General features: G+C 43.2%; 2 pseudogenes; one reads left to right on the top strand and one right to left on the bottom strand.

Annotated features, from left to right (window-relative positions):
• Window positions 1-4,412: 4,412 nt before the first annotated feature.
• LOC110328403 lies at window positions 4,413-8,245 on the bottom strand (annotated as a pseudogene).
• LOC110328028 lies at window positions 8,241-9,159 on the top strand (annotated as a pseudogene).
• Window positions 9,160-14,321: the final 5,162 nt, after the last annotated feature.

A 14,321-nucleotide genomic window follows, 5' to 3' on the forward strand; every position in this document is an offset into this window, starting at 1 on the left:
AGAGAGAGAGAGAGAGAGAGAGAGAGAGAGAGAGAGAGAGAGAGAGAGAATGAATATGATCATGGTCTGTAAGAACTCAGAAGAGAAACTTCTCAGCTCAGATTACATCTGAAACCCAAAATAATTTACTTATTTAGATATTTACAGAGTCTTTTCTGGGCTGGCAAGATGGCTCAGTGGGTAAGAGCACTGACTGCTCTTCTGGAGGTCCTGAGTTCAAATCCCAGCAACCCCATCGTGGCTCACAACCACCCGTAGTGAGATCTGACGCCCTCTTCTGGTGTGTCTGAAGACAGATACAGTGTACTTATGTATATGATAAATCTTTGGGCAGGAGCAAGCAGGGACTGAGTGAGCAGAGTTGACCAGAGCGAGTGGGGCCAACCGGAGTGATTGGGGTTGACCGAAGCGAGCAGACGTCCTAAAAATTCAATTCCCAACAACCACATGAAGGCTCACAACCATCTGTACAGCTACAGTGTACTCGTATACATAAAATAAATAAATAACTTTTTTTTTTTAAAAAAAGGAGTTCTTTCTATGTGGTTGTTATCTATCTCTTGCTCACTGTCTACCTGAGAATTGTATTTAGGAAAGAGAGGAAAACCCCAATATAGGCTATAATACCATACACATAAACATACATACGTAATATGCACACATGCATACACATACATACAGTTTCATTTGAAATAACATGTGATTTAGCTAGTTGTGATTTTTTTTAAACAGAGAAAGAATGAAAGCCTGTAATTAGTCTGTAGACCTTGATTCACTGCCATAGCCTGCATGGTTTTTATTTCTTTAGAGGAACTGTGGAAGATGAAAGAGACGCTCTTACTTTGGTAGGCTATAGAATAGTTTTGAAAGTTTTACTTGTTTCAACAACCAATGCTGAATCCCACGTAGAGTCTTTGCCTTTCACACTTTCCACAGAAGCTCCTCTGACAACGAGGTCACCGCTCCAGGGATTAAAGAAAAAGTAGCCTTGCACATTTGACGGTTACATAGTGATATGAAGTTAGTCAGTGTCGCAACGCTTAATATCTACCTTTATGTTTTGTCTGTTCTAGAATGAATTACTATGAACTAAAGACAGCTATCGATTTAATTAAACTGTAATGTTACTGATTTTTTTAAATAGTGACATTATCTGGGCATCGATATTTTGGGCATATATGTTTAATTTTCATTGATATTAGAAAAACTCATGTATATTTATACTTGTGATTCTCCAGAAGCCATTTAATATGGAAAAGTAAGATAATTCAAAATTGTACAGAAATCATCCATTGTAAAAGGACTAAATGTACAGAGACCTGGCTAACTCCAGAGATACTGAACCACACTGTATGGAACAGGCTAACTCAACCCATTCCTTCTATGCACTTTTCTTGGTTGCTGATTTATTCTGCTGCTGGCATAATTAATACACTAATTTTTAAAATTTTATCTTCTAAGAGAAAGTTGGCTAGACCACCTTTCTTAGAACTAGGGAGCTTTTTGTGGGAGCTGCCTGACAACTTCTAACTAAATTGTAGCAAACAGTTTCTCAGAATCCTTTCAAGTCTCCTCCTGACCTCAGTCACTTTATAATAGATCACCAAAAAAGGGACAGACTCTTCCATGCTTTCAATCAGCCTGTTTGGGTTTGTGGCGTAATATAGAGTAGACACTAGCTTTATGAACCACTGAGAGCTTTTCCCTTCTTTCCTACTTTTCTGAACGTTGGTCTTGATTCATCATCTACAGTCAGAGGAAGATTGAGGGTGAAGAAAAGACAACAACAAAGGAGATTTGGGGGATTAGGATAACCTCCACAACCGACAGTGATCGTGAGTCACTGGGAAGATGAAAAGTGAAGAAAAGACATTGGAAGAAGACCCAGTGGTGAGGGATACTACTGTGCCCATGGTAAGAATATTCTTACTGTCATAGAAACAGAATGGTGATCACTGCTGAACTGACTAACTTCCCTTCTTAGCAACAGTAAGAGAGAGAAAGAAACATACACACACACACACACACACACACACACACACACATACAGAGAGAGACAGAGACAGAGACAGAAAGAAAAATCAGTCCTCCTGATTCTTGCATTCCACAGGCCTCCCGATTCTTGCATTCCCTTTCTCCTGTGCAGAAGCATTCTGGAAGGTAAGTCAGAGCCCCGAGAAACAAAGCAAAGGCCTCCAGAGAGGCTAAGAGAATTCTCTTGGCCAATTTCAAGATCCACACATAAAGGACAGTTCTAGAAAACTGCAGATAACTGAATACAAAGTATGGCAAACCCAGGTCTGTCCCAGAGTCTCAGGAAGAGAGCGCAGATGTCAAAGAATGGCGGCAGCAATGGGCTTCCCAGGGTAGAGGCTTCTAGGGGTTCCGAGGTCTCCAGGCAGAGTCATTTCTGTATTGGACAGATGTACTATACAGAGTTTCCTATTGATTAAGCCTCTTAATCTATTTCCATGAGAAAAGCTCCTGTGCTAAGATCAAATCTGCCTTGGTCTGGGAAAGGAAAAGAACAGGGAGCAGCTCTGACTGCCGCTGGATGAAACGAATGGCCAGCAAGCAATTGATCAGAGATTGATAATAAGGAGGATTGTTCCCACCAAGGTTACTGTCTTTCTCCCTGTTCGTCACTAATTGTGTGTCTAGTTATTGATTCAACGTAGCATTTCAGCCCAGGATGTGATCATCGCTAAAGGTTTTGCTTTTGTAGTAAACGAAGATTGGCTCGCAGTCTCTCCTGCTCTCTTTTAGCCTCAGAAAACACCTTGCCATTTAATAAGCAACAGATAGGTTTTTCTGGCGAGATATTTTGTTTGACTCCTAAGAGGCTTACAATGTTGCCAATAATTATGGTTAATAACAAGTAAATAGAGCTATACACAGAGATATGGGCAAGGACTTGATAGCGATAAACACATGAATGGAGCTCAACAAACTCATAATTGGGCTAAGTGATAGGGACTCAGAATGAGTATGTCCAAAAATATTTTAGAATTTGTTGTCTTACAAATATATTCCTGCAGAACACAGGAGATTAGCAAGGAATAATTGGAGGAAAATACAAGAGAGTAATGTTCTTCTCTAATAATAAGGGTGATAGAATTCATGGATGCCTCCCCTGATCCTCATCCCGGTTGCAAGCGTTTTCCCCATGCATCTTTTCTCAATAATAGGAGAATATTTGAAAGTGTCCTGTGATAAATGCATTCATCATCTCTTTTAATCCTCAAAGGATCACATTTTATAGATAGAAAAAGTCAGAAGAATAATTTTTTCCTCTGCCCCCTAAAATGATAGGCGGTAGAGCCCATGTGGTGAATTTAAAGCATGCTCCCTTCTCTTGGAAGTGAACTGACCTGAGTGACTTGCTAACAGACTCCACAGGAGGGGCTCCTGGAACCGGGTCAGGAAAGGTCACACAGTTCTTACCTTGCTTTTGTGCTGCTTTTTCTAGCAGAATCCAGTGGGCGTGGGATACATTGTATCTACTTTAGACCTCTATTCAAGGGAAGCCACTTGTACGGACACTGGCCAAGAATTCAGCATCAGTGATAAGTCATGGGAGTGAGGCATTTACAAGTCTAACACTATGGAGCCATCAGGGGCTGTAGTCCCATGTCTGATTGCAATGACAGAATGACAGGAGAAACCTTTTGCTGTTGTTTTTGATATTTTTTCTTTTTGTAAAAAGTTATTCTTTCCTGATACACACACACACACACACACACACACACACACACACACACACACACACACTGTTCTTAATAATCCAAGTTCTCATTTCTTTCTCCCTCCCACCAAATCCAGTCTTCTTTCCTAATCCATGTCTTACTTTCATGTCTATTTTGTGTGTGTATGTACAGCCCACAGTATTTAAGCATGAGTCGGAGATTATTTACATAAATAAAGGCAATGTACCAGAGGCTACACAACTGAGGAATATGGTTTCCCCTCTTTCGGCCATCATTAGGTGCCTATAACTCCTCAGGGAGGGTGGGGCCTTATAAGCCCCTCCTCTATCCATGATGAAATGTTGATCGGACCAGTCTTGTCCAGGTAGACTCGCTGCTATGCATGTTAAGAATGGTAGAGTTTTATGGCATTCTTTCACATCCTCCAATTTTTTTTCTTTTTCTTTTTTTTCTTTTCTTTTTTTTAGTCATCATCCACAGCCCAGCAAGGCTGAACATTTATTAGACCTATTTAACAGATGAGAAAACAGAGGCAAGCAAAACCAAAGTCAGCCCTGGCATGTCACAGAAGCTGGAGATGGCAGAGTTAGTGGGACGCCCAGGTGAATGTCAGGTATGTCCTGCTGGCCTCTGAACCTAAAGATGTGTGATCCCGAGGGGCCCAACATGCTGCCATAATCTATTCTGGTGCTATCTTCTTCCGTTTTAGGACTGGCAGGCACGAGGCACTGGAGTATCTCCTTCAGCAAACAGTTTGAGGGGAAAGCCCAGGCCTGGAGCAGCCTGGGTCAGCATTCCCAATGGGATGATGTCAATGTGTGCTCCACAGACCTGGTGGAGGTTGCTCAGTGTGATGCCCCCACTGGCTTCCGCAGTCATCCAGGGGAATTGGGCTTCAAGTGCAGCTACTGTGGGGTGCAGCTCCTTAGGTGTGAAGTTGTCCAGCGTTAGCAGGTCAGTCCCAGCCTCTGCTCCTGCAAGGCCTCCTTTAGGCTGCTACATTCCACCTCTACCTTCAGGGAGATGTGGCTGCCTGCGGGGTCTTCAGCACTGCCTTTTTCATGCCGCCGGCTGCCACCACGTGGTGGTTGTCTTTCTCCATCACCACTCCATCCTGGTCTAAGTGGTGGCATGCAGCCGTGCCTACTAGGAGCCCATACTTCTCTACCAGTTGGAACCCTGGCATGGCCTTCCTGGTGCTTGCCATGCATCCTGTCCACCCGGCGCTCCTGGCTACCTCCACAGCTGTCGCTGCTGGGCTGGCAATCCTACTGCAGCGGGCCAGGGTGTTTAGGGCCACCCGTTCCCCCAGCAGCAGGTGGTGGGCAGGTCCCTTGACCTCTGCCACCTTGACCACAGGTATCTCCCTCCAAGAGGCACCAGGACACTAGGCAGTTGAGTGAAGATGGCATCAAAGGTCACCCTGCCAGTATCCCGGGAGATTTGGCCCACAGTGCAGCCTGTGAGGGGGCCCACTTGGTCCTCTTTCAGCCAGCTGTTCACTAGGGCTGCCAGGATTGTAGGGGCAGCAGGAGCTACAGACCTTCAGGGTTCACGGTGACTTGGAGAAGCCAGTGTGACCACCATTGTTCAGGTCGAATGTCCCCATCCTCCAAATCTTCCAGCTCTCTCTTTTGTGATCTTTCCTGAGCCTTGTTGGCGACAGAGAGGGCTTCAGAGCCCTATTAAGGGACAAGTAATTAACAATCACTTATTCTTAGCACATTTGATCAGTTATTGGGTCTATGCACCAACTATTGCCTATGGGAAACAGAAGTTTCTCTGATCAGGGTTGAGAAGAGCACTAATCTATGTATATTAAATATAAATACTAAAAGGCAAATCTGACATCATTCCAGTTAACAAAACAATAGTAGTACGTTGGCCCTGAGGGCCTATGGCACCTAAAGCCGTGGTCTTTGACTAGGTTTACAGTGCCAGGTATTCATTCTTTCTGCGTGGTGGGCCTCAAATCTAGTCAGGAAGTGGCTGTTCCTTCCGCATAGCTTATCACTGTCGCACTAGTTGGCAAATCTGGCCTGTTGGGTTGCTATTATGGGTGCGTTTTCTCCCTCAGCAGTTCCAGCAGCCCTTTCCAGCACTATGAAAGCTAGCGTCGGGGGAAGCTTCCGGTCCAGTACCAGCTTGATTTCTCTGCGTACAAGTGCATGAAGGAGTTCAGTGAGTGCTACCTGGCATTCACTGTGTAGTAACAACAGCCTGAACAGCTAGCAATAGAACCTGGCCCTGCTGAACTCCTAAACTCACCCAAATGTATGCCTTTTACGCCTCCTTAAATGTGTGATTCTGTTACCTCATACCAAACTCAAGTATGAGAATCACTTGAGTACATGATTATACACTGCGACCTTAACTTTGGCATGTCCATGGTGCTTTGAGTTTTACAAATAATTTTCTGGATTCCATTGTCTTGACTCTTACCAAATCAGAGAATTACCATTTTTACTACTACTACTAGTACTACTACTAATGTTTTCATTCACTCAGTCAATATTTATTGGTCACCACTATATGTTAAACAGATAAAGAGCTCCCATCAACATGCAAATACAGCAAACAGAAGCTTAAGTACATGGCTCCTGATAGGACCGCAGAAAATAAGGAAACACACTCAAATACATTAGATACAATGTAAGGAGAGTTCTTCACTAGGCAAAAAGTGCCGAGAAGTCTTATGGGGAGAGTTAAAAATTTGGTTTTCTAGGCAATTGAAGAAGAAGGGAAGAAGAAAAGAAAAGGACGAGTGCCCCCCCCCTCCCCGCCCCGGGCTACTTTGTCAATAGCCCTAACTTCAAGCTCTTAGTACAAGTCACCTGCTCACACTAGTCAGAGGGAGGAGGCTGCAGGGAAGAGAAGACTCTAGACGAGGAGTGGTCCTCTTGGTAGGCTTGTCAGTAGATGATATGTCAGGAGAGATACCAAGTTGACTGTTTTCAATCCATCAGACCTGTTTCAGATAAGAATAGTTCATCTTCATTTCCCCCATAAGAATGGCTCTCACGCTTAAGGTAACTTCTGTTTTCATAGTGAAGCAATGGTTTTGTACATTCATGCTTTCCTTGCTAAGAAGAAGAAAAAAATGCTTTAGGGGAAGAAGTTATTATTCCAGTAGTATTGATCTACACTTTAAGAATAAGCCAAATATTTTTTTTTGTCCAAGTAGTGTGGTCCTCTTGAAAGAGTTATTTTTAATAACATATTGTGTTTCCTGGGCTACCCAACAAGAGGGCTGCACTTTCCCTCAATAGTAAATAATCCAAAATTGAGCACGTTGTCCGAGATCAAAAACACTCTCTTTTAAGAATTGGTGTGGGGCTGACGAGATGGCTCAGCAGGCAAGAGCACTGACTGCTCTTCCAAAGGTTCTGAGTTCAAATCCCAGCAACCACATGGTGGCTCACAACCACCCGTAATGAGATCTGACTCCCTCTTCTAGTGTGTCTGAAGACAGCTACAGTGTACTTTATGTATAATAATAAATAAATCTTAAAAAAAAAAGAATTGGTGTGATGTTGGGCAGTGGTAGTGTACTTTAATCCCAGCACTTGGAGACAGAGGCAGGTGGATCTCTCTGAGTTCAAAGCCAGCCTGGTCTACAGAGTGAGTTCCAGAATAGCCAATGCTACACCTTAAAAAAAAAAAAAAACCACAAAAGAACAAACAAGCACACAAAAATAAAAAGGAATTGGTGTGAAGAAGGTTACTTAGCTGAAGTCCTGAACTACAAAGACTATAATAGTAATTGCAAGATGAAAGGAATTATCTTCATCATGGACACAGCCAGTCTATATAATGAGACACCAAACTAGACTGGTTCTCTTCTGGAAGCTACCAGCTTTTTTTCTAGTAAATAAGCCAATAAATTATTATTTTTTTTCCTGCCTGGCTTAATCTAGTTTAGTTTGAGTTTTTGTTACTATTTAACATTCCTGCCTAGTTAAATCCTTTGTCCTACGTGAGTTCCTAATGGTGGGAACACATTTCAGGATCCATGTGATCTAGCAGATCTCTACCCTCCTTCTGACACCCCCTCACACTTTCTCAGGCAAAGGTGGTTGTTAGGAGCACCGGCTCTGGCGTCGGACAGGTCTGACTTGTGCTAGTGACTCTGCCAAGTACAGGCTGTGTCATTCTAAGCTGTGCAGTTCTCCAGACACATCTTCACTGTAAAATGGGGTTACTGTAGTTTATATCTTCAGACTTGTTTTGAGATGAGTCATGTATGGCATTGAGTTCAGTCCTTCATGGACTTTCAGGATCTAGATAAATCCTTTTAATATTTCTTCTACAGGTATTCCTGGACACCAAGAATGTGAAGCAAAGACTTGGAAAGCAGGCATATTCAAGGATGTTATACATAATATGTACATACATACATATATACATACATACATACAAACATATCCTACCTATATATAAATCCTACCAAATTGCATGACTTTATCTATTAAGAAGTTAGTGTGTGCTTTCCGCGCTACCCAGGGACAGGTCCATACGGCATTGTTCTTGATTCCCATCGTAACTTAAAGGGAAACTTACACAATGTCCCGAGCCCTTGACGTCCTACAGATGAAGGAGGAGGATGTCCTCAAATTCCTTGCTGCAGGAACCCACTTAGATGACACCAACCTTGACTTTCAGATGGAGCAGTACATTTACAAAGGGGAAAGTGACAGTATCTACATCATAAAGCTGAAGAGGACCTGGGAGAAGCTGTTGCTCACAGCTCGAGCTATTGTTGCCATTGAGAACCCTGCTGACGTCAGTGTCATCTCCTCCAGGAACACTGGCCAGTGAGCTGTGCTGAAGTTTGCTGCTGCCACAGGAGCCCACTCCAATTGCTGGCTGCTTCACACCTGGGACCTTCACTAACCAGATCCAAGCAGCCTTCAGGGAGCCACGGCGTCTAGTAGTGACCGATCCCAGGGCTGACCACCAGCCACTCACAGAGGCCTCTTATGTCAACCTGCCCACCATTGCTCTGCGTAACACAGATTCTCCCCTGCGTTTTTTGGACATTGCTATCCCATGCAACAACAAGGGAGCTCACTCAGTGGGTCTGATGTGGTGGATGCTGGCCAGGGAAGTACTCCGCATGCGAGGTACTATCCCCTGTGAGCACCCATGGGAGGTTATGCCTGATCTTCACTTCTACAGAGACCCAGAGGAGATTGAGAAGGAAGAGCAGGCTGCTGCTGAGAAGGCTGTGACCAAGGAGGAATTCCAGGGTGAATGGACTGCACCAGTTTCTGAGTTCACTGCTGCTCAGCCTGAGGTGGCCGACTGGTCCGAGGGTGTGCAGGTTCCCTCTGTGCCCATCCAGCAGTTCCCCATGGAAGACTGGAGTGCACAGCCAGCCACTGAGGAGTGATCAGCAGCTCCCACAGTGCAGGCCACTGAGTGGGTTGGAGCCACCAGTGAGTGGTCCTGAGCTGCCGTGTGGACACCTGAGTAAAGGGAAAAGAGATGGAAGGAAAATAAAGTTCCTAAAAGCTGAAAAAAAAAAAGAAGTTAGTGTGTGCATGAATATGTATGTGATATTTGTGTATGCGTGTGTAGTGTGTATAATGTATAGATTTGTACGCATGTATGTATATTTTGGGGGATTCACTCACCTATGTGCATGAAGAAGGTAAACAGAATAATATAAATACATATATGTATATATGAAGAAGGGGGACAGAATCATATATATATATATATATATATATATATACACATATGTATATATATGCATGTATGGTATATGTTACATTGATTCATCATTTATTCTGAGGAAGGTGAACACATGTCATGGTACCTGTGGGTAAAACAGCAGACAACTTCCAACAGTCAGTTCTCTACCATGAGGACTGAACTCAGGTCATCATGATTGTCAGCCAGCAGCAGGAGCCTTTCACCACTGAGCTGTCTTATAGGACAAATAGAAAAGTACTCCTCTATTTTACTCTAAATCTAATTGTTAGGACAGATAGATGAGATAAAAGAAAAAGAGTCTACAATAACCTAAATTTAATTATAAGGACCACAGGCCTGGAGGACATGAGGCAATAAAGATGGTGGTGTTGCTTGTGTGCCTCTGCTTGGAGTTGAATGTGTGAGACCGGATAAACTATCAGGGGCTTTGTCCCTAGACAAAACTGATTCTTCCTGGGAGAGAGGAGTTTTGTTTCTGGTTTTGTTTTCACTTGAGATTTTGCTCTTTTTTTTCTCCAAAGACCTCTATCAAATCATTTTTACAGTGTTAGTTGATATGTGAACTGCATTGCAACCCAAAATGAAGTATGGTTTTAAAAACTAAAGTTATGGTTTATATTAAAACCTCGACTTAAGCTTCACCATGACTTACCACTGAGACAACATCATACAATCTAGAAAGATCTGTCTATCCATCTATCCTACCAAAATTGCATCACTTTATCATCAGTGTGTGCATGGACATGTCTGTGGATTTGTGTGTGTAGCGTGTATATGTATACATGTTAGATACATGTCTGTGTATTTGTGGGGGTTCACTCACCTTTGTGCATGAAGAAGGGGGGCAGAATCAACACCCAGTATTATCCACTACCATTCTCCATTGTTTGAGAACGAAGGTCTCTCTGAACCTAGGGCTCAGCAGTTTGGGCAGGCTGATGACCATGAGCCCTTGGGATTTGCCTGTCTCCCTCTCCCAAGTGCTGGGGTTGGTCAGAGCCACCATGCCTGACTTCTTATGTGCCCATCGAGAATCTGAACTCAGGCCACAAAAGGGGTGTGCTCACTGAGCCATCTCCCCAGTCCGAGAAATGAGTTATTAATGGGGGTTTCTGTTTGGACAGTAAAACATTCTGTGTACATTATTACTTTGTGCCTGGTCCCACTCTAAAAACTTATACAGGGCTGGGCAGTGGTGGTGCATACCTGTCACTTGGGAGCACTTGGGAGGCAGAGGCAGGCAGATTTCTGAGTTCAAGGCCAGCCTGGTCTACAGAGTGAGTTCCAGGACAGCCAGGACTGCACAGAGAAACCCTGTCTCGGAAACAAAACAAAATAAAACAAAACAAAAACAAAGAGAAAAACTTATACAGAATTACTTATTTGATTGTGTAAACGCCAACATTTTTTGTAGTTGTTGCTTTCAAAATCCTTTGAAAAGATCCAGACCTGATGGTTGGTCACTAAGCTGTCACAAGTTGTTACCAATTGATGAAGAATTCTACCCCTTTCTATCTTGTATGTATGTCTGTGTAGAAGGCACAATGATGTTCCATGAGGCTTCCAAGATCGTCATTATAAAAACATAAAATGCCCATACTGTCATGGTGACAAAGAATGTGTTTTTTCAGGGAGTGATCTAGCTTAAACATTCCAGAAGAGTAGCTGCATGCAAAGCAAAACAAAGCACATTTGAGCAAAACACCAACCATAGCAGGAACTTATTTGAATTCACCAACAGGTTTATGTCTATGCTTCTGAAAATCTTTAGAAATCTTAAATTTATCTCATGTTCTTCAGTTTTTTTTCTCTGCCTCTCTAGGAATACTGTTTTCTCATTCATGAGATATAACCTCAACTTCTTTTCTGACATTGAACATCACAGAAAACCCAAGCTAGAAAAACAACATATCGTCGGTGCAATGGCTGCAAGGGATGTTTGCGTAAGTGGTCCTCATTGCCATATCGACCATAGAGAGTGGAGTCTGTAAGGACCATGCATCCCAGGTGGGAGATGCTGGAGATGAAGGACATTCTCCAGGAGCTTCTTCCTTTCTGACCCAAGTTTCCAGCCACTTGCTTCTTTCTCATTTGGTATGAGAGGGTGGAGTTTGAGTTGGCTTTACCTGTCAACAACACAGCTTAGAGTCCTTGAGAAGGGGAGACCCATAGGCATATCTGTATAGATGTTTCTTGAGTGCTGATGGATGGCAGAGGGCCCAGCCTCTGTGAGCGAGCTGGTAAGCAGTGTTTCTCAATGGTGTCCATTGTACTTCCTTGGCTAAGGGTTCCTTGGTAAGAGGACATGTTGTGTGGAATAGCAAGCAGGCGTGCCTGCTCCTGTTGGCTTATGTCCTTGCCCTGACTGCCCTTCAGTGATGCACTGTGAACAGGAAGCTTAAATACATTCTTTCCTCCCCTTAGTTGCTTTGTTCAGAGGATTTTTTTAATCACAGCAACAGAGAAAAAACTAGAATTATTTGACTATTACACTCTTTCTATCTCTTTCCCTCTTCAAGACTTATTTTCAGTTCTCAATTGTTTTTAACCCTCAGAGGAAACAGGTGTCACCAAGAAATTCACTGCACACCCCCCCTCCCCGCCACACACACCCACACCGTTTTTTTTTTGTTTTGTTTTTTGTTTTTTTTTTTTGGTTTTTCGAGACAGGGTTTCTCTGTGTAGCCCTGGCTGTCCTGGAACTCACTCTGTAGACCAGGCTGGCCTCCAACTCAGAAATCCGCCTGCCTGTGCCTCCCAAGTGCTGGGATTAAAGGCATGCGCCACCACTGCTCAGCCACACACTTTTTTAAAATTGAAAAAAAAAATAATGTTGTGTAATTATGGGGTATGTTGTGATATCTCGATGTGTGTGCACATTCTAGAATGATCAAACCAAGTCAATTAACATAGCCACACCTGCCATCTGTCCCTTGTCATTTCTTCGTGAGATGAACCAGAATCCATTACTTAGTTATTGTAACAACAGTCACACTGCTGGGCAAGGAAAACACCATAACTTGCTCCTCATTTCTCCCTGAATCTTTGTGCCCTTTGACGTCTTCTCCTTGATATGCTGATTTCAGATCCTTTAAATACACACTCAGAAGTAGAATCACTGGGGGGGGGGGGCACGGTAGTTCTATTTTAAATTTTGTGTGTGGGTGTGGGGGGAGAACTTCAATACTGTTTTTTTTTTTTTTTAAATGGCTGAATTAATTTTCAATAGCATCATCAGTGTATAAGGCTTTCCTGTTTCCCACTTCTTGCCAACACCTAACCTTTCATTGTGTATGTGTGTGGAGGGGTGGGGGTGGTGGGGAGACAAAGACAGTGACAGAGACAGCAAGAGGGATGTAACATATGTTCATGTGTGGGTGTGAGTGCGCATATTCACTTTTATGTAGAGGCCAAATGCCAGGTATCCAGCTGTGTTGCTTTCTGTTTAGTTCTCTTCAGAAAGAATTTCTCAATGAACTTGGAGCCAGCAGTCAGCAGCTTCCACAGTTCTCTCATCTAGTCTGTGCTTTCCATGGCTCTGGGTGACAAACGAGCACAGCCATGACTTTACATGCGTGCTTGAGATTTGAACTCAGGTCCTCAGGTTTGCATAAGCAAGTGTTTTAGCCCCATTCACCTCTCCTGTCTCTTCTCTTTGACAGTAGTCAATCTAATAAGTGCAAGGTGATTTCTCATTACAGTCTTAATGCCCATTTTTCTCAAGATTAGAAAGACTGAGCATCCTTCCAGGTATCCTTTGACCACACGTTTTCTTTTTAGAAATGTCCTGGCTACACACATCATGGAATCTCTACTTCTATTCAAGCTTTTGATTCAGTAGGATGATGAGCAGTATCTTAACCACTGTGCCACCTTGCTTCTTATCAGGAATGACAGTCTCAGGTTGGAGAGTGTCTTAGGGTTTTATTGCTATGAAAAGACACTGTGACCAAAGCAACTCTTATAAAGGAGAACATTGAATTGGGGCTGGCTTACAGCTTCAGAGGTTTAGTCCATTATCATCATGGTGGGAAGCATGGCTGTGTCCAGGATAACATGGTTTTGGAAAGGAGCTGAGAGTTCTACATCCTGATCTGTAGGTGGCAAAGGGAGACTGGGTACCACACTGGGTATAGCTTGATCACAGCAGACCTCAAAACTCACCTCTACAGTGACACACTTCCTCCAACAAGGCCATACTTATTCCAACAAGGCAGCACCTCCTAAGAGTGTGACTCCTTATGGGCCAAGTATTTAAACAAAAGTCTATGGTGGCCATACCTATTCAAATCATGACATTTCACTCCCTGGTCCCCATGGGCTTATAGCTATAACATAATGTAAAATGTGTTTAGTCCAGCTTCAAAAAATCCCCATATTCTATTACAGTCTCAACAATGTTTAAAGGTTTAAAGTTTAAAGGCAATCTTCTAACTATAGTTCTGTATAATATCAAAATCAGAAAAAGATCACATACTTCCAACATACAACTGCACAAGATATACATTATTGTTTTAAAACATAGGTTAGGGGGCATAATGAAGAAATACTGGACCAAAGCAAGACTGAAAACCAGCTAGGCATTTCCACATCTGATATCAAACCGTTCTCTAGATCTCCACCTCCTTTCTGTTTTGTTGACTACCACACACCTCTTTCTCTTGGGTTGTTTCCACTTCCTGTTAGCAGTTATTCCTGGCAGGTACCCCACTGCTCTGGAATCTCTATTATTTTGGGGTCTCCGAGGCAAAATAGGCTTCTCCTTCACAGCACAAAATGGCCTTTCTAGGATTCCATGCGAAGCTCTTCCTGCCACACACCTGGCTTTAGTGACTTTCCTTTGTCATCAAAGCCAGAACCATGTGGCCCACAGCAGCTATGCTCTGCTGCTTGCTG

This window comes from Mus pahari, chromosome 10 (assembly GCF_900095145.1).
Source record: "Mus pahari chromosome 10, PAHARI_EIJ_v1.1, whole genome shotgun sequence".
In the NCBI taxonomy this organism is placed as follows: Eukaryota; Metazoa; Chordata; class Mammalia; order Rodentia; family Muridae; genus Mus; species Mus pahari.